The sequence below is a fragment of the Teleopsis dalmanni genome, chromosome 1 (assembly GCF_002237135.1).
Source record: "Teleopsis dalmanni isolate 2A chromosome 1, ASM223713v2, whole genome shotgun sequence".
Classification (NCBI taxonomy): domain Eukaryota; kingdom Metazoa; phylum Arthropoda; class Insecta; order Diptera; family Diopsidae; genus Teleopsis; species Teleopsis dalmanni.
In genome coordinates, this window is record NC_051846.1 from 112,744,119 (window position 1) to 112,766,683 (window position 22,565).

Sequence of the window (22,565 nt, forward strand, 5' to 3'; positions counted from 1 at the left end):
GAATTTAGTGCCGATATTCGTCTATGTTATCTCTTTAATACACTGAGCCAACACTTGGAATGGACAAACGATGTGTTATCCTTTGACGACAATATAAATTGGTTTCTGTCGCAGTGGAAGCGGTATTGACATTAGAAAAAACATCTTAAAATGATTTAATTAATGCCAGTTTTTTTACAGCGAACTCAAAAGTAAATATTTAAAATTGAAATGCTCAGTCAATTTAAAATATTTAAACAGAATTAAGCCTTAAATATCTTCCAACATTTTCATGTTTCTAATTTGAAATTCTGAAATTTAAAAAAAAACTAAACACTTTTGTTATTAAGATATCGATCACGTTTTTGTTTCAACTCATTACCTGGATTCTGTCATTAGATGTTGTATTAAAATGCAACATTCTGCAACGGCCTTCCATGGGAAATATGCTGTAGTACCAGATGCTTTTGAGGTAGTTTTATATTACTTATCGGCGCATAGCTGGTAATAGTTAGGTCATAAGGTCATAGCTCAATTCTGTCTGTATCATCTTGTTCAAATAGTATACTTTTCACTCAGAATTGACAGGTTGTGTCACACAGGAGTGCCTATCAAACCGCCAAACCAAATAGCTCACCATATAGTCAACTCTTATTTAAGGATGTTCCCTGCCACTGATGCGACAATTTTGTTAGCTTTCGATGCTAACCACGATTTCACCACGAAAAATCGATGCTGAACATTGTCATCAAATATATAATCAGCGTATGTTATACGCGTTGGTGAAAGTATTATGCCTTAGTTTTAATAAACCACCACCAAAGTCCCAATAATCAATGAAAGATTATACATAGAGTTTTTTGGAGGTGTGCTTTACCTAAAAAATTTAGATATAGTAAAATTTCGAAAATTCAATGCATATTACATCATATTCCCAGTTTTAACAATTGAAAGATTAACATTGAGCTAGCTAGCAAAAAAAAACGATTAGTTTTAAAAAACATAAGGGAATAAATACAATTCATCCAGATAACCCCACAACGTCTCAAGCAAGTGCATCCCGTGTTTCTTAACAAGACCAAGCTATAAGGCTTAGGACTTAGCGTATATATTTGCGCGTGCAGCGCCACAAATTGTGTGTGCCAAAAATTTAATCCATATACTCTGTACTCCGAAATAAGTAAGTTAAAAGACCGTCTAACTCAACAAATATTTTAAGATGTACGTTCCCCAAAAATACTGAACGGGGAAAATCAGTTGTTAATTGTAAATGGAATCCAAATGACCTTTTTAATCAACTATACTACAACTGTGCATGATTATATACATGTTTTTGCAAATCAAGTTGTGATAACTGATTAAAAAGTTCCGTTTTTAGAGACAGACGAGTCGAGAATCCATAACTTTTAAAAATTAGTTAAAAATAAGACTGTTAAAAATTAGTCTCTTATTCATTAAGAAATACTTTGCAACATTAAATCTTGATACAATGTAACAATATAATGTATAGTGTGTATAGTGTCGTGCAATTATGTATAACGAGTATTATTTATTTATAATCATTTATTGTATAATTTTATATGTTTCGACAAAATTATTTTTTCACAGTAAATGTGATTAAACTTTTATTCAAAATGGAAGAAGACGACAGCAAAGTCTTAAGTAAAGCCCCGTCAGTTGTGTATAATGTCGGAAGTTCTCGTTCCTTGTCTTCGAATATATACTTTAAGCAATAAGGTCGGGACCTTCGAAATTTCGTTCAAAAATCAATAGTTCACTGGAAAAAAAACAATAACAAATCTAAGTTGGAAGTAAAGATGTTTGGTATCAAAAACGCTTACAAAACGAAAAAAATTTCAATTTTAAAAGTTGGTAAATCCCAATTTTGTACTTCCATCAAATTCTTATTAATAAATATTTGTACATAAATTTTTAAATTTGATTTTAAAGGAATATTATAATAATAGCAAAAACTAATTATGTGAGATTTTAGGACTTTTGGGCAATGGAATTTATTTTGGACCGACTCTAAGGCAGTTGTGGATACATCACAGTTGAAAAAGCTTTAGTTAACCACTTTTATTCAAGTAGACCAAAAACTGAAATCCCGCATTTCCGCTGTTAGAATACATTTATGCCCAATTATTTTAATTAAAAATGGTGAAATTATCAAAACACCAAAACGAATTTTTTTGCAATGTAAAAATTATGGAAAGATAAGTGACTTTCGCAGCCGACATAGTTTTTTATACTATATTCAATACTTAGCCCTCGGAATCCGGGATTAAGCAAAAGATTTTAATAGGTGTATCTGGATGAGTTCTGCCTGCTTGAAATGTAGTTACAACAAACACAAAATCCTGTAAAATAAAACGCTTATTTTACATATGAAAAAGTTAATTCGACTCTGGCATGTACAATTTTCATTTAATATTAATTAAAAGAAAATGCTTGCTCATGTGAGAGATACTTGCATGAATTTGTTATCTTGTTTAAGGCTCGTTGCTATCATAAAGATATCATGTTCCCATTGCATGAATGTCGTAACTAAAGGTGGGAACGGAATGTTAATAAATAAACTCAACCCAATTGCTAGACCTTATGCTACTCTTATTACTTAGGAAACATTGTCTGTGGTCAATGAAAAAAATAAACCCACCAAATAGGTATGCATCCTTAATATATTTTATATATTTTAGATTTCAGGTTTTACCATATTTTTTGTTTTTATTAGTCTTGGAATATTTTTTTATTCTTAACTACATCTTTCCCGATGTTATCCCATTAACGCAAAAGATAACTGACGTGGACCAGAAGAGGCTAATAATTTATCTAATCGAAACCGAAACTGTTGAAAAAAAACATAGTATTTTTATTATTCATATACTCGTAATATACCTATGCATAATATACACATATTCATATATATCATATAAATACAGATATAACTTAAGAAGAGATTATTATGTCTACATACACATTTTTTAAAGACAAAGTGCGAAAATTAATATTTTATTGAAGTAAATTAGATTTTTATATGAACCGAGGGCTATTCAACTGACCTGGTCAACAAAATATTGATTGATGATATACAAATCTAGAACATAACCGAACAATGCTGCGGGTATGTATAATATCAATGGTCAAATCTGAACTAGTCTATCAGAATATGTGTTCATTTAGTTACAATAATACAAAATTGTCTATTAAAAGCATAGAAGCCTAAATAGTATTTAGTAAACACCAAATTTTGATTCAAGCATGTTTCAATTATTAGGAGTGCACAACATTCTTATGTCTATATTTAACTACATATGATTTCACTTATACGAATAATTCAATGTGACAAAGCGTTGCGTTACAACGTTGCGAAGGCAAATGTCATAACCATTTCTATAGCAGATAGAGCAGTCAACCCGATACAATTTAGTAGTCAAAATAAAGAAACGTATGGTTTAAAAATACAATCTATGACTTTTAACCGATCACCGAAATAACCCACCAACGGCAACAAATGCAAGTCCTACTAACATAATTAATTAACCCTAGCTAAACTTAAGTGTAGGGTTTAAGGAACTGAAGTAGAGGATATTTAAAATACGATTTAAGATTTATTCTTATAGTAAAATAAAAAATTCAACACAAAACTTTTGAGACTACGAAATAGCTACCTTGTATATGTATCTTAGTAAGTCCACATAGGAAAATTTTTTATATATAGATAAATGCTTTCGCAGGTAATTTGGTTTTACACCACATTCAATGCACACCTAAGTCGGGTTCTAATTTCTGGACATTCTCAATTTTAAAAATCCTGGTTTGTGAGCAACCGCTGTGCTCTGACAATTTTTTTATGGTTTTTTTTGGAGAATTAATTTGCGAATTTATAAATGAATAAACTTCATCCACTTTGTAATGATGGCTGTGTCTACTTTCTGTCACTTTTCTAAAAGTAGCATCATTCCACACTCACTAAAATTGTAATCTTTGCTGCTGAAAAATTCATTAAAGTCTTTTGAAAGTTTCAGTGGGTTTACTGCAAAATCTTTTGACGAGTTATCAACAGTTTTTAGGTATTACATTAATTTGGTGAACCGCTACCTTTTCCTCTGATTATTTCTGGCCTATTTTGTTTGATTTATTCCCTTTGATCAATTGAAAGCAGTTTATTTCAAAATTGATCATGGTATTCCTTGGAAGAAGATCAGAAATCGAATAATAATATAAAATTATAATGATTAATGCCTAAAGTTGCACATTTTGTATATCTATGATGTTGTCCATCAATCTCAAGCTAAAGTACTTTCCTAAATAGTTGGGATTAGTTGACTGGGGTTTCCTTGGAATTTTTTTTGCATAGAATATTCAAAAACATTTATCACAGTATCTGACGTAGTAGATGAGATATCTTTTACGACCGACTTAATATAATAATCACAAGAATCGAATTTTTAATTTGAAATCAGTTTTATTCCAACTGACCGTCATGCTTCTTGACTCATTGGAAATAGCATGTTCTGGTGCTTTAAGGTAATCGAAATGTTTTCAAATGTTTTATTATTATCCTTACGTAATTTTAAATTCTTTAACCTAAAACTTTAAGTGTTATCAACTCATAACCTGAAGCTTTATAGGCTCTTAGTTTTTTTTCTGACAGATTCAACATCTTGGTAGTAAAATGTTTTTAATGGTCGTTGCTACTGATAAATATTGTATAGTAGTTTGATAATAACTTTGAGATATGTTGAATTTTGGGATATGAAACTATGCTTGAATTTTCAATAAATGTCTTTGATTTGTGCTATACCTCGTATGTAACACCTTTTAAGAATAAGTGGTCTGATCAAATTGCTATTTTTAACTGTTGTAATAGACATTGGTCTTCAAAAGTTTTCGTGACTATTTGTCGCTAGAAAACCTTAACCTTTGTTTTTAAGTGCCTTTAATAATTTGGACTGTAGTTATGTAGTTTTCCCTTCCACTCGTTTAACACTCAGAGCTTCGATTGTAATTGTTAAGTATGTAAATTTATTTAAAAATAGTTTATTATTATAATTTTGTGAAAATAAAATAATTAATTAAATTCAACGAAAACTGGGACTCGTAGTCTTAGTGTGTAAATGTTAGTTAAGAGACTTAAACTCAGCTTCAAAGAACAGAAAGTCAACTTTTTACGATAACGACATTTTTATCGGTATTATTCTACGGTATTTTTATATGTTTTCATTCAAATTCTTTTTATGTTTTTACAAATAGAGGATTTAGATTTGACTTGATTCAGGAATATTTTCAATTTATTTTCTTTCTTTTCAAATTTGAGCTTCTCATTATAGGAATGAACTTTTTCATAAAAAATTAATGCGAAAAAGGTTTATAATACAGCAAAGCACGAAACATAATTTATTTGCGCCATCAATACAGAGTGTTCCTTATGTTTAGTTTGTTTTTGACCCAAACCCAATGTGACATGGACCCAACACATGAAGCCATGCTACCAAGAAAAAACGATATATATGTAATGGAATTAATATTTTAATACTTTCTAGTCCCATAAATTTAAATTCTTCTGCTTTTTCATCATAAAATCAATTTCGTTATTGAAAAGGAATTCATTCAACTGAGGTAAAAGGTTACTAAACTCGCCCATCAAGTCAAATTGAAAAAATGCGCTGCAAATTTGCCATAAGTTCTCAAAGTAAAAACTTATTTACTGACTGAAAATACCTTTACTTGCAGCAAAATAAATTCCGCAAAATATTAGCACATGCCGATTGGGAAAGATAAATATGAGTGCGATATATACCAAAGAATTATTATAAAATAACTTAATACGTTCAGCATCCCCAAACGGAACGGATGACATATGTTTTACTGAAACCCTTGGGAAACGACTCTGCTTCATTATTAAGTTATTTAATATGTGCTGTTGGTGAGATTCGTTTCACTGCCTCAAACATTGAAAGGGAATCCATGTTTTAAGATAATTAAATACAGCGTTCACTTAACCGTCTACATCTGGAAGGATAAGTCAAAAATAATTAAAAACACGCTTAACTTTTCAAAACATTTTAAATTTTGTAATTAAAATAATAATTAAAATTGGAACTATTTGAAATTTGTAAGATTAATAACTTTCGAACTTAGTTCGAAAAAAACGTTAGTTTCGGCTCAGTCGAAACATACTGTGAAGGGCTGTACGCCACAATAAATAATTTACAAAATTTTTGGGTAAATTGGTTACTTAAGTGTAGCACAGCTTATCGATTTTCCAATATTTCGACTGTCGTCGATGGTTATTCTGGAGAAACTAGCAATTTAAGTAGCGATGTGCATGAATCTCGGAAATCACAAATATAAGTAGGCCAACAGAAATAATAAATACACATGACAACCCTAAAACAGCCATCCAGACGAATAACAACTTCTGCATACACATATTTGTTTTTGTAATGCTATTTAGGATGGTGTTATTCCGACTTCGCACAATATGGCCGGTTCTGATTCACTTGCTATAAGTTCGCACATAAAAAATTATTATCAATATGTGTAGGCAAGCATAGTTTTGATATGCAACATGCGAAGCAATAGTCATCAAAGAGTACTAAGAAATTACACAAACAACTTCTGTTCAGATTTAAGCAAAAAATATAAATATAATGGGTGCATCAGTGGCAAATATCAATTTTATTATGATGACACACACTTCAAATATGATTGTTTCTTTAACGTTGATGTAATTGTTTGGCTCATTGATAGATTTCCGCGAGTACCCACATCTGAACAATTAACTTTTCATCAATAAGCCTAGAGGAATTTTTGGACCAACTGACGGTATAATATAAATGCATCAAAAAACTATATTAGCCGTAATTTTTTCTTTCAGAGTAAGAAGAAATATTCGCAAATTACGAAAGAAAACATGTGAAGCAACAACAATGCTCTTAAAATCTTCAGAGTTAGGTTTTACTGGCAAAAGTTTTATATCTTAATTTTTAGTGCAGCCAAAGTCAAAAATCAGTCTATTGTAAATGTTTACTGGAAATACGTTGCAAAATTTCAGTTATCATTAAAATCATATGAGTATTTCATTTACTAATAAATTCAAATACATAAATAAATAAATTAATTTAAATATATAAGATAAAAATGTTAACTATTGCCCTTCAATATTCATCACATTTTCTTTAATTTAAATTAATTAATTTTTAGTGTTTACAATTTTTATATGTTATTTTGTACACAGCACAACAACAAACATACATCAAAAAAGCATTTGACATATTTTAAAAGTGATGCCAATTTGTTTCAACCAGACTTATCGCCGTTTTTTTTACAGCAATCAACAAAATTACGGCTTTTAGTTGATGTCTTAAAGAAAAATTCTTTTCCACACGTTGCACATTTTTTTTTATTTCTTTGAATGCCTGGTAGACATCATTTTCAATTTCTCAAAATCAAAATAACAGTGAAGTACATCATGTCTAATGGCAAACGTTGGTGGCCTAATGCAGAGCAAAGGAAAATTGCTAATGTCAACAACCAACTGTGTCCTACTCTACGGAAACGAAATATGGGCCGATTCGGTGAAAATAGTACGGAAGCGTAAGACATTAGCATCAGTACAACGAACGACTGCCCTGAAAGTTGCTTCAGTGTACCGTACGGTATCTGAGACAGTGGTGCTGGTCATAAGTGGCACATTTCCTATAGATCTAGCAGCCAAAGAAATGAAATTACGGTGGCAAAATAAGCAGCACCAAAATACAACGATAAATAATCTAGAAGTAAAACTATAAATTCAACAACAAAAGGAAGATGGACAGCACGATTGATCACAAATGTGGCGAAGTGGTCAGACAGGAAAACTGACGAAGTAAACTTTTACTTAACTCAATTCCATTCTGGTCATGGATATTTTCAAAAATACTTTTTCCACATTGGCAAAGCAAATGATCCGAAATGTGTATACGGAGATGCAGACGAAGATAACGCTGAGCACACCATCTTCAAATGCAACAGATGAAACACCGCAAGAACATCACTTAAAGTAATAGTCGATGAAATAAGCGTCGAAAATATTACAACGAAAATGATGCTGTTTGAAGAAAACTGGACCGCCATAGACCGATTTGTTACGATTATACTCAAACGGAGAAAATATGATCTAAAAAATAGCCAATTTTAAAAAAGATGAAAACAACTAAGCGAAGCCTGGACGCAGGCTAGCGAAGAAGAACAAAAAATATTTAGTGGAAAACGAACATAGGGATCCTATCCTAAAGTATTCCCGATAAAGATCCAGTATAGAAATGGTGTAATATATGAGGGGGATTGTTTTTAGTCCATGCAAACCAGGCATACCACTATTGTGACGACATAGTGACAATAGTGGTATTTATTAGTTTTTTACATTATAAATTGTTTCAAATTCCTTGAGACTGACTGAATAATAAATGAGGTGACGGAAGACCATAATATTGTAATAATATTGACAAAAAGAATTGACAATAATAAGCTAACCAAAAAGCGCGTTCAAGTTATTGTTATACTTCAATATGTGTAAGCTATATCTTTTATATAAAATCCAATGTAAATACTTATTAATATATAAAATATATTATTTTATCATTTTTAATGGTATGTGTTGCCTTGTCTATTTTCCAATATCGTGGAAACCTTCTGAAATTATTTTGATCCAAAACCAGATAAAGACACTTATATCAGTCTCTTCAATAATCTTCGTGTAACTATTACTTAAAGAAAGTCTGTCTGCCCTAAACTAAGTGATATCGTGACTTCAAATAGGATTTAGAAAAAAAGCATAATACAATGGAACGGGTACATTGAATTGTTTTACAAATGAGAAAAACATTTCAAAACAATCTAACTGCATTGCAGTTTTCCTAGATATCGCACAAGCACTTGATAAGGTTTGGTTACAAGTAGTGACAAGTGCTCTAAGGTGTGGAGTTGACGCACACTTTAACATAATTTGTAAATACTATAAATTGCATTCAAATATATAAACTAACTTCTAAGTTCTTTGGTATAAGTTTAGTGCCATAATTCCATCCAACATGTACAACATATCAAAAACGCACTTCCTTGTTAGAAAGGTATTTCATATGCATCAAATAAATTCTACCTCAAATAGTTAACCTATTCTTGCAAGTGTTTCTTAAGGAAGTGTATTGGAACATATACTTTACTTGATATACACTAGAGATTTACGAACTCCAAAAAATGTAATTACTTACACATTCACTGATTATACAGCAATACTGAGTATTCATTCAAAATGCTCCAGCAGAACTTAAATAAAGTGAGGGAAAGGTTAGCAAAGTAAGAATTAACATAGAGTTATTTCCTTATTTAAAAATGGCCATATCAGACTTTGACTATTAAAGAAGCAACTACTTCCCAGAAAGATTCCGTTCGCTGGAAGTAACACCGAACAGGATATTAACATGGAAAAACCGTTTAGATAAAGAACTAATACAAGCAAAAATGAACATTTTTAATCGTAGTTGGATTTTTGATCCTAAATCAAAACTAAGTATATTTCAAAATGTATTAGCAAAATATTTCTATATAAAATAATGATAAAACGTGCTGAACATATTCAGTGCGACTGTGGGTACTGTTTCTAACTCAATCAATCATGATTGTGCAATCAAAATCGTTAAGAAGTATCTGTGAAGCTCCCCACTATGTTAAAAAAAGTTAATATTCACATGAACCTAGAAGTCAATGTGATCAAGAGCAAAATTGAAGAAATAGGCAATAATCACATCTAGAACTCTTAGAAAACTCCTAGCAAAACACTATCCGAAGAGATTAAACAGAAAGGATTTCAAGTACATTCTTCTGATGAATATTATAAGTTTAGATATTTTTCTGTCAAAATATATTTAGAAACCACTTATTACGTTGTAACCAATTTGTGATAATGTGATATTTCATATATATTTGTACCAATTTTGCATAATTATCAACTTGGTTTAAGGAGGGATGCCTAGCGTATGCCTAGCGTATCGATATCCTAATAGGCAGACAAATATCCGTTGAGCCGCTTTGCTTTGTTATGTTGAGCAATATCTCCAACGCCTTCTTAACTTCGTTATAAACATCTCCACAAACACGATTACATACCGTTTAAACAATAATTATTTGAAAGGCATTAAAGAAATTCTGCCGATCAATGATATCAAAAATTATTTTATTTTAAAAAGTATCAACATCTTTTTATTATAAACATAGGTAGTATTTGGAGTAAAATACTAAACTCGTTAAAAGAGACATACTATGTTATTAAATTGAACATTTTTGTATTTCACAATATTAAATGTATTGGTAATGTTTGCAAGCACTTTAAAGCAACCTCCGGGTATTTCCAATTTTATATACTATGCGACCTCAAATACACTTGAGCTACTTGAGAAATAAAAAACAGGCAGAGGCCCATTATAGACACATAAACGAAGAAGCCAGGAATTTTCTAGGTGACTCAAGTCTCACTCGACGTTTGAAATATAAAAAACTACACGATCTCTTTGGCAATTAACGAACGCAGGAAATATTAAAACATGTCTTTTATTTATTACATAATAACTTTTTATATTTTATTCAAAGTATTCGTTAGACTTTTAAACTAGTTATTGGTTAGTTGATTAGAGTGATTGATCGGCAAATACCGTTTCTTTAAATAATTTAGCAATTATTCGTCGTTTGAACACCACATTCCTCTCAAAAAACGCCTCTAGACAGTCTAGTTTAACAGATGCTTTGTTCTGAAGGATGAGTTATTGGTCAGACTGTCGAAGAAGTACTTCTCTAAAATTCAACTTCTTCTATTAGCAAAATCTGAGCAGTCATCGAGAAAATGTATGATTGTCACTTCTTTGTTCAAATTTCCGCACACTTCTCCAATAAATGTAGAACAGAAAACCTAGTTTTTAATGTGGAATCCTATATGTCAGAAACTGGGTGAAGTTAAAATATTGTCTTTAAAAAAAAGTTGAACACAAAGGCAGAATAATAATTGTCTATGTGTATGTAACACACGATGTTGTATCGTTAAATGTCAAGAAACATATATAACTACATAGGGAGTACTTGATGTTGACAATGCGTTTAATTATTAGTGGCGTAAATAACCTAATTGAAAAAAAGTGAAGATGAAGGTTTTTAGAATAGACGCTTTGAAAAAATAGTCCAATTTAAACAAAAGCTTAGTTCACTATTGAAATTTACTCATTACTCCTTAGTACGCCACGATTAATACTATGGAATCCGAAAATGCAGTGATATGAATAAAATCAAATACAATAATTTGTTAAAGTATTTATTGAATAGATATGTTAAGTTAAAAATTTTATTTTATAAGTTCAAAATATTATTCATGCCCTAAATTCATATGTGAGCCTCAAATTTATTGTAACTTCTTTGAAATCGAAATATTTCCATATGTTTTCGTAAAATATCAGTGAAACTTAAAAAGAGCGAAGAACTTCACTGAGTTTTGCCTTCGGAAACGAATTTTAGTTCGAAAATAATGTTCATATAAAGATATCAAAAAATGTATGCCTCGACCTCTTTTTGTGCAACGTTAGCTGTTTAAGCACTTTTAAATAAAATTAAACCAAAGTTAAATCGTAATGTTGACGTATCTATCACTAAACATATTGTGAATCTTTAATATGTCACTTTCAAAATCCCACAAAAAATGGCACAAAAAGAACTGAGCTCGGTTGCTTCTAGCAGCTGAAAAGTTATTGCCCCAAACTCGAACTAAGCGCACTCGAAGACCTTCCCATTAATCTCTGTTTTAATTTAATTGCAGTGCTTAAATGAAACCGCAAGTGAAGAAGTGACAAAAGCTAACACTCGTAAACGAAAACAAAAATAAGGGAAACAAAAACAAAAAGACCAAACGAATGTAATAAATGCCCTCACGCCACGAATTCCGAATACGAGTAACACCTCTAAGGACTTCCATAAAGAATTCCAAAGAATAATGTGTCATTCTTGTGAACGTTTTCTTTTTATTTTAATAAAAATTGTGGCAGTTTAAATACATTTTTTTGGCTGAGTGACCGCATGAGCGCAAGTGACGAATAGTAAATACACACCGGGTTCGGAAGCGTGATTTTTGCGGAGGCCCATTCCTATGCATATAAGAGTGATATCTTCCCCTGTTCTTAATGGTACGAGTCACATACCAATGGCCTCTGTGCTAAAAATTAGTGGGTAAATATGATTACAAAAAAATAGCTATATTCTTCATCTTCTTCAAATTCGGCTCTTAATAACCATTATATTACTTTAACAAATACTCAAGCTAAGCCTTATTCGGAAATAAATTGATTAAATTGTAAATTTGTTGAAGTAATAAGGTTGGCAAAAGTACCAGATAATCAATTTTTGCTGAAGTAAGCTTAAAATAAACACATCGGCAAAGATATATGTACGTTTAATATGTAAAATGGCTCCGATTTAACCAATATTGCATTTATGTGAGAACAATCTGGCTTTAATTTTACTAAAGACTAAAGAATTATTCAATCACTGGTGACAACTTCATATTAACCCATAAGTTTCACATGAACGGCAATTTATAGCTTAATTTCCTTTCAATCTGTTAACACGTTATGTTAGATTTTATATAAAGTTCAGTTCAGCCTTGAATATATAAATTACAGAATTACAGAAGTTACAGAATGGGACAAGTTATAGAAAATGAAGACTGGCGAATTCATAAAATCAAAAGTAACTGCTAATCTATATTTTAATTATTTAGAAAAACTACAAGTCTTTTCGTGATATTCTTTTTGAGCAAATTGATAATTCTATTTTCTAGTACCTTGGAATAAAGAAAATTATGGAGAAAAAATTTTCAGAAAAAAATTAAATCAAGGCGTACCACTGTAATGTGTATACTGGATTGTAATAATGATGAACAAGACGAATATTAAAATAAAGGCCTATAGTAGAATGTGATATCAATATAGCATACATATATATGTATAACGTAAACGTTTTTTAAGAAGTAGTTGACTTCGCGGAAAATACAATTTATAACTGATTTTTTGTTAATTGAAAATGTTTTTATTTCGTAAAAGAAAAGTGCTTCATTAAATATTAAATGAAAATATTTAACATTATTTTCGATTTACAAAAAATGTAAGTTAATGCAATATTTATTTGTCTGTTTAGTTTGTTTATTTAGTTGGCTGAGTTTATTTAGTTAGTTAGTTAGTCTAAAGTAACTTCCATTATATTGAAAGATGAGAAATTTCCATCCCATTAGCTACTTTACTATGAAATCAGGCAACAATTCCTTTTGCCCCATTTTCATATGAGGTTATTATTACGTTTAAAGAAAGATATTAGAAAAGGAGCAATATAAAATCCTTATCTTAGCATTAAAAACACCCAACCGAAAAAGAATTTTGTATTAACCGAAATGCGAATTTGGAGAAAATGAACACACCCAGTCACTTGTTACACGTATCATTTGAGTATGGCTTTGGCAGAATAAAACTTAAGGATACATAGAGATTCTCATGGACTTACTATTTGTGTATGTTAAAATCCACACGCATTTGTATTGACAGTCCTGTGGATAAGAATATGTGAGTGCTCATGTTTTAATTATATCGCAACACTTGAACACATTCACACCAACTTCTTGGCACTGGCACAGCAGTACCAAAGCAACAGGATGTAAACTTTATCAATTTGCGTGAATCCTGTGGGTGTGCGTTTTATTTGTTTTCACATTGTTATCTGTGCCTCAACTTATTTCGTTATTTCGTTATTTCGTTATTTGCGGTATTAACGTGTTGACTCACACACTAATTCACCGCCCGCCTCGTTCGAATTTGATTTTTGCGCGACTTCTGCTACATATACCGCCGTTGTATGTGCACTTTTAATCAGCTCCTCTGCCCGACTTGACGACTTGACGACTTGACGGCGTGACGGCGTGACGACTTGAGTTGACTGCCGAGTGTATAATTACACCAGTAACGTGATTAACACTTAATTGCCAACAATTCTATTCAACAGTGAAGAAACACAAACAAATCAGAAGACTACCGTAACGGTGACAAAGCGAACTCGCAATAAACCACAAAACGATAGAAGCTACGCACTGTGGAACGCGAAAGGATCCTTCTATTCCTTTTTCTTAATAGCTGTTAACACCACTACCTTTTATCACTGTAACTTCAATTAATTTAATTTACACGATAATCAATTTATTATTTATTTCAGTTATCTGCAATTATTTAAAACCATTTAAATGCATATTAGCAAAAAAAATTAAATGCCTTTTTCTTAAGGATTTGTCGTTTGGCTAGCGTTTCGTCACAAACTCAAAATTTCAATCTTCCGAGCCTTCTGTTAGCACGTGTCGACATAAACAGATTTAAAGACCAACTGCCTGAGCGCAAGGATATCTGCAGCATTTGTGTACCCATGGTCCTCAACAATTCAGTCGCATGCGAGTGAAGCTTTTCGACTCGCCGCTTATTAATTCAAAAGATGTTCGAAACGAGACACTTGAAGGTGTTGTTGTAGTTGTAAAACGAACGCATTTGTATCCGTTGTATCTAGTTCTCGATTTTATGTGGTGCGCTGGGCTAATGCGTGACATGTCGCACTGTCTCGTGCTGGATTTGCCATTGACTAAAGCTACTGTTTGCGCTAGACTGTTCGGCGTATTTCGCATCCCTCGTGAAATTCAAGAAAACAAAATAACAGAGCACTACTGGTGAGCACCGGATAATACAACCGAATGGCAAACCTACCCTTGTCCATCTTAACAAACATTCTCTTCTCAAAGGTGGGTATAACAATCTCTCTTACAGCACTCTTAAGTGCTGTACTCTTTGTTCGACACTGTTTATCTGTTTATCTGCTATAACACAAAAAGAACGTTGCCATAATTTGTGCAGAAAGTAGTGTTCTAAAACTACAATAATAACAAATATTGGTATTTTTAAAAATATATAAAAAAATATCTCTAGGATTTCATGCTATTAAATATTTGAAATTAATCAAAAATTTGTATTTTCTTCATATTGTTTTATGTTCACATAAGAACACTTTGAAAAATAGCACTAATTTAAAAAACCAATTTTTTTTTAAAATCAAAATATAAATATAGAGCTTATCTCTTTAGAACACATACGCAATACTTCCATATTTTTAAAGCAAATTAAAATTAAAAGTAAGACATATATAGCCCCAATACTAAAACTAATACTAATACTAATACTAATACTAATACTAATACTAATACTAATACTAATACTAATACTAATACTAATACTAACACTAATACTAATACTAATACTAATACTTAATACTAATACTAATACTAATACTAATACTAATACTAATACTAATACTAATACTAATACTAATACTAATACTAATACTAATACTAATACTAATACTAATACTAATACTAATACTAATACTAATACTAATTTGATTTTGAATTCAGGCAGTCGACTATAAAAATGAGTTGAAATATTGTTCAGAAAGTTATAGACTCGTCATTATCAAAATTGTTGTTGCTTTCAATGCAAAATATAAAATTAAGTATAAAAGAAAAAATGTCGGTTCAAATTTCTTCATGAGAGATGACGCCATCTGTCCCACGTCACATTGAGAGCAGTGTTTTTCAGTAATAAATGTCAGCATTTGTGTCTTTTGGGAGGAAGTTATTACAATTTCTGTGATACTCTGCATAACATGCATTTTCGTCATCAATTGAAAAACTCAACATAGACTACTGATAGCATTGAAGCTAATGGCTGTGATAGAAGACATTCAAACTCACAGACTTTCTAAAAAATAAATAGGAATGAAAGGTAACGGATAAAAAGACAGTGACGTCCATGAAGTTGTGTATGAACCCATCTGAACTGCGTCACATTTGGAATTCCAAAAATACCTATCTAGCCAAAAAATCTAAGTATTTAAAGAACTCATACATTTTCGTGTTTAAAATGAAAAACCTTTGATCTTCAAATCTGTAAATTTTTTAGCAAACCAATGAAGACAGTCTCAATCGGTACCTTCAAATACTGTATTGTATGAATCAATGAATTTTCTTGGTACACCACAACATATATTTTACCCCAAAACATCAGTTGCGGTATTTAAATTTTAGAAGATTATAGCTATTAAGGAAAATCAAATCGGAAAGAAATTAATTTATAACCCCTCGGTAGTGGTTGGGAGTTCATAAATAAAGATTTTGAGAATTTCCTCTAGATTCTCAACCACAACAAAACGGAACAACTGAGAGAGCTAATAGAACTCTTCATGAAATGTGGAAGTGTGCAATAACCGAATCTAAAGCAACACAATCATTGTGGTCGCAAGCTGTTAGTATAGCAACATATATACGTAATCGTGGTTTCTGAAGCCATGGGTACAGCATTATGTTGTGACATTAAACACGGGTTGTGGATATTTAAAGTTTAAATAGAAAGGTAAAAAACCAATAAATGTCTGCTATTCAGATGGAAAAAATTATAAGCTGCTCAACAATACATTAAGATCTGTGTTCATAGCAGGAGATGTGATATTTTTCGAGAATCGCTTCATAAATACCGAAACCGATGTTTAAAATAAATCTTTCTGTTGATATAGATATAAAGAAAAAGCAACATGAAACAATTACTAAACCGATTGTTGAAGAAATCTCAGAAAGTTGAGTTGAATCTAAAGACTAACTTTTAATGTTATTATAAACTATAGGTTAACGTATGACAAGAGTTATGACTAAAGCGTTGAAAGTGTAAAAGCTATAATCGTTTCTCTTACCTAAAGCTATTAACATAAGTATAAAGAGGCAAAGTGCATATATAACTCGCATGATTTATAGTTAGCAGACGATGCTTTGCAACTATCAATGAATTATATCTTCTATTTTAAATGTTATTTGTATTGTCTATCTAGGTAAAATTTCTCAATTACCAAAATATGTTATTAAAAAGATTTAAAATATTAATAATCTTGGACTAATACAAATATATTAATAACCAAACAATAAATAATAGCCATAATTTTTTCTTTGTGAAACAAATCACAAAAGAACAATCGCTTATTTTAAAAATAACATATGAAACAACAACACTGATCGCTTATTAAGTCCAACCTTTTTGAAACCGCTTAACTAATAAGCAGCTCAAATCGCATGGTTGCCAAGACTAAAAACTTGTTTATTGTGAACGATTTTTGGGAGTACATATGAAATTTTCAGTTCACTGTCAACGCATGATTTCGTTAATTCTTCGAACTTCGTGTTATCATTGTTCGTAACAAATACATTAACAATAAAAATGTTCTTGCCAATAATTGCACAGAATTACTATTCATTTCTAGATTTTATTACGTGTTTTGCATATGTAAGCCTAACAAAATTTCCGTTTTGTACAGAGTTGCCATCGAAAGTAGTGTTTATTTTATTTGTTCTTTTGCGATATGCTTACAAAAGAAAAGGCCTAATGCTCTTAAAATCTTCAGAGTTAGGTTTTACTGGCAAAAATTTTATATCTTAATTTTTAGTGCAGCCAAAATCAAAAATCAGTCTATTGTAAATGTTTACTGGAAATATGTTGCAAAATGCCAGTTATCATTAAAATCATATGAATATTTCATTAACTAATAAATTCAAATACATAAATAAATAAATTAATTTAAATATATAAGATAAAAATATTAACTATTGCCCTTTAATATTCGTTTCGTTTTCTTTCATTTAAATTAATTAATTTTTGGTGTATAATTTTTATATTTCATATTTTGCACAACGCAACAACAAACATATGTTAGAAGAAAGCATTTAATATATTTTAAAAGTGATGCCAACTTTTGTCAACCAGACTTAATGTTGTTTTTTTACAACTCTGAAAGAAAAAATGACGGGTAGAGATTCTTCTATTTTAAATATTATTTGTATTATCTATCTATGGAAAATTTCTTAATTACCAAAACATAACATTAACAAGATTTTGAATATTAAATAAAATACATATGTGTTTAAAATAATTTTGACTAGTTTGATGTGTAATAGCAAGCGACGACAACGTTTTTTGACAACAATTCTTGATGTGTCATACGCGCTTAATAGCCAACAATGACAAAAAAGATTGACAAACAATTCTCATGCATATTACAGACTTTAGAAATTGCGTAAACATCTCAAATCATAACGATTATTTTCAACTTCACCTTCTGTAGGTGAATAGGAGCTCTCAATTTGATGAACACTGTACTCTTGAGAAAGTTTTTAGCAATGAACGCTATAAAGAGAAAAAATTCGCTTTCGTTTTGAATTTATAAATGAAAACCCAATTTTAAACCAAATTTAAAAAAAAATTACCCCGGAATTTTCATTAAAAAAGGAGTCAAATTCTTGTGCGCTGAATATTTGATGAATTTTTATGTTATAAACATTTTATCAACCATTTTTAATAACTTATTTTGTAAAAGTAATACTAAAAGTAAGTTAATAATAATAATAGTGTTGTATATATATATCCGATATTCAAAATGTTGTATATCAAATATATATTGTATCCAATATTGTTGTATTCCAAACTGTGTCCAAAGTATCAGGAAAAATCTTACGTTCTCAATGGGAAAACTCAAACACTGTTTTATTTCCAATATCGAAAAAATCAACACGTATATTCTTCAATGTACAATTTCATAGTTGGTTGCATTTATAAATCTTAACCAAAAACATAGAAATAAAACATAGAAACATAGAAATTTCTATGTTTTTGTCTTAACTACTATTACAGTTTTATCTTACATTCCATACTTAAATGGGAACCTCTATTTCACGTGTCACTTTAATCTTTATTTCAGTTTCTATTAATATTCCTTATTTAAATGTGAACTTTTAATTCATGTGTCACTTTAAAATTTAGTTAATTTAGTTAATTTCTATTGAGGATTCTTATCTTAGCTGACCTTTTTAGTTCAACTTATCATTTTATCGTTTATTTCAAAATTTACTCAAGAGTATATAACCAAACTAGTCTTAGGAATAGAAAACTAGAACAGGATCTTCTGTAAGAATTCCTATTCTTCTTATTTCACTCAGATAACTCAATCTCTGATTCATTGAATCTCTAATTTACTGCCTAATTAAGAAAGCAGACTCTATATAAATATATAAAAATGCTTTCACCTACGCTTAAAACTTTCTCTAATTTGACCTCAACATTAGACATGCCCCAATAACTCAGAAAATTTTAAAAATTAATAAAAAAAAATTTATTTTGTAACAATAATTCTGCGTAATTCGCAAAATGATTGATTCTACATATTTTACAATCTTTACAATTGACACATATAATAAGTATTAACAAAAATCAGCATTTCTTTTCGACAAATTGTCTTACTGACTTTTCGACATTTTGCTAATATTTGTGCAACTGCAAATAGCTTTGCTTAGTTTTAGGTGCTCTTAGACCGTATGTGACCGTAAAGCCTGCTATGAAATTATTCTTAATAAACTTTTAATTTTACTTTACCAATAATTAAAATTATGTTATTAATTCTTATGTTGTAAAAATAATCTATCGTTATTTTTCACTCACAAAAATAGTGTAAATAATTAATAAATTAATGATTTATAGATGGTGAAGATGGTTGTACCGTGTACTAAGCATTTACGTTGTTTATTCTAAAAATTAATTATTTTAATTACAAAAAAATCAAATTTTTTTTTTGTCAATTTAATTTTCATTAAAAAATACACATTCGTTTAAGTCAATTATAAATTTTTATATATACATAAATTTGTTAAATTTTATACTTTTTGCGAGATCTTTATTTTTATTGTTAATATAATATACGGAACTTCTGTTACAATTCCAAAAAAAAGATATTAAACAATAACAATTAACTTAAATACATAATACTGCATATGTGCAGTGTACGAAGTGTTATAAATATTAAATAATGTATTTATTAATTAAGAAATTAAGAAGAAACATTTTTTTAATTTATTTCCTTAATTGTAGCATAAAGCTTTTAAAATATAAATGTTAATAAAGATACAACAACAGAAATTAATATAATCCATGTTTAATGCCACTCAGTCACTCAGTCATTCTCTTCTAAACCAATACATCAAAGTGAGCTAATAAAAATAAATTGTACATATCAGTTATTAAAATGTTCTTTTGTTGTTTTTTTTTACTATAAATTTACTACAATAAATTTTTTATTTGTATTATAATTAAGAACTATTGACAAAATAGAAATAAGCACGAATAATAAAAGCAACATATCACTCCCTTGCTGTTACAGGCCGTTGAACTATAAAATACAACGAAATTTCAGTTTAGCCTATCTTTCGCAACATCTGTAGAAATATCTAGAAATTTCGATTCGACCCTTTTAGGTTTGAACGGAAAAATAAATTTCATATTATCACTATTTCAAATATCGTAGTCCTACCATACATACATAAATAGTAAAAAAACTGATTTTCAATATTCTTTTGAAAACAAAGTGTATTCCTCTAAGTACATCCCAAGGGGATGCATATTAAAAACAATATAAAATTATAATACGCGATTTTTATTTATAATATCATTAATACCCAACATGAAAATTGCCGACATGCGCCCACGTCCTTATATGTTAACAATCTATTCAGTACTAACTACAATATTCAGTCTACGATTTAATAATGTCGAAATACTGTAAATAAACATGGAGCATACCCACCCCTCCACTTCGAACAATTATTTGAAACTGACTAAAAAGTTTCGTTACTCAGCGGCGAAAAAGTATTCACCACAATGGGGTGGCCGTGCCAGCAATTAAATTAGTATTAATTTAAATACTAAATATTAATTTAAAAATTAACTTATTCTTTAAAAAATATTTATTAAATTATGCTCTATTGTTTTTCAAGGTGCACTCTTTTGGTAATTTATTTCTGATTACATGTAAAATAGACAGCAATAACTTTTGAAATGTTTAACACTAAATCACCATGATAAAATTTACCGATTTCTATTTTCCACTATAAGCAAAACTTATGTATTATACAAGTACATGATTCTTTATAAAATGTACCCCATTTGCAAATATGTTCTCTCAAATAACATATTTAGATGGAAAGCAATATTAAATTTGGGATCAGAAGTTAATTAAAATTTAATTTCAATTGAAACAGCTTTTAATTTTGATCAAAGCGGTGAGGAAAAATGTTATTATCCAACAATAAACTAAAACATATTTTTACTGCTCTTAACAAATGCCACCCTTCTAAATTATTGTACACGCCATTAACAATGAGTTAATAGGTCCGAAAATTACATAAATAAATTCACAATTGACACATTTACAATCAAAACAGCATTTTGCATATTAATACATTAACTTCCCAGTAGAAAAAGTGGTCTTCGAAGACATTGTCTTCAAGACGGTCTTTGATACCGCGTCCGCATTTTCAAGCAAATTTGCAAAACATTTGCTCAAAACATGAATGTAAATACTCTTTCTTTGCTTTCTCTCTCATTTTTAGTGTTCATAGCAACGTATTTGAATTTTGCCTCAGATGACGCTATGTTGTATAAATGAAGTGACGCAATAATTTTGAAGTGTAGTTAATAAACATTTGTGAAATAAATATTAAAAAAATCAAAATAAATAAACAAACAAAATCATTAAACTACGAAATATTAAAAAAAAAAAAGAAATAAAATCAAAACAAATTAAATAGTGACTTAGTTCCTGGAAAATATATTGATTTTAATATTGAAGACAATAATTCCAGTGAAAGTTGTTTTAGAAACGAAACAAAGGATGTTGAAAATAAAAAAACTAAAAACACTTGTGAAAAATTAGATGTTATATTTAAAAAACACAGGATTAACAGGCGTTGTGGTAATGATATTTTAGAACTCTTAAGATCAGAAGGTTTAATTGTACCAAAATCCTCTTCAACGCTTTTGAAAACATATAAAACTTCAACAATTGATGATAGCGAAATGCTATAAATTATTTTATATTAGTTTTAGTTAATTTTAGATATGCTAAGTTATATTAAGTTAATTATTTAAATTAATTTTCATTATGTTTACTAGTTTTTACTAGTTTATTATTAATATCTTAATAAAATTTGTAATAATTTATAATAAAATTTATAATTTACTTTTAAAACTTTTAATTTTGAATGTAATGTAAGAAATTATTATATAAAATAAATAAAAGTACAAAATACAACAATTTCTTTCTACTTATTTAAAGAGAAAATTGAAATTCATTTAAAATTTAAAGAGTGCAATAAAAGAGTAGAAATAAAAAAAAGGGTGAAAAAATTATATGAGCACTGAACTAAGAGCGCACAACTTTCTGTCGAATGCGTCCGTTATGCAAGACATGGTCTTCGAGACGGTCTTCGAGACATGTACACAAAAATTCATTGAAGACATTTGGCTAATTTGTATGAAAGTGTCTTCGAAGACCGTCATACATTTGGATCGATCGGTCTTCATGTATGTATCCATGTCTTGAAGACGTCTTCGATGACG

General features: G+C 29.8%; 1 protein-coding gene across 1 annotated transcript in view; it reads right to left on the reverse strand.

Moving 5' to 3' along the window:
- Positions 1-14,053, reverse strand: part of LOC119665581 (dopamine D2-like receptor) — a 112,324-nt gene extending 98,271 nt beyond the window's left edge. The window contains exon 1 of the mRNA XM_038074808.1: positions 13,555-14,053. The gene's annotated coding sequence lies outside the window, so the exon portion shown is untranslated. The remainder of the gene's footprint in view (positions 1-13,554) is intronic.
- Between the last annotated feature and the right edge of the window lie 8,512 nt (positions 14,054-22,565).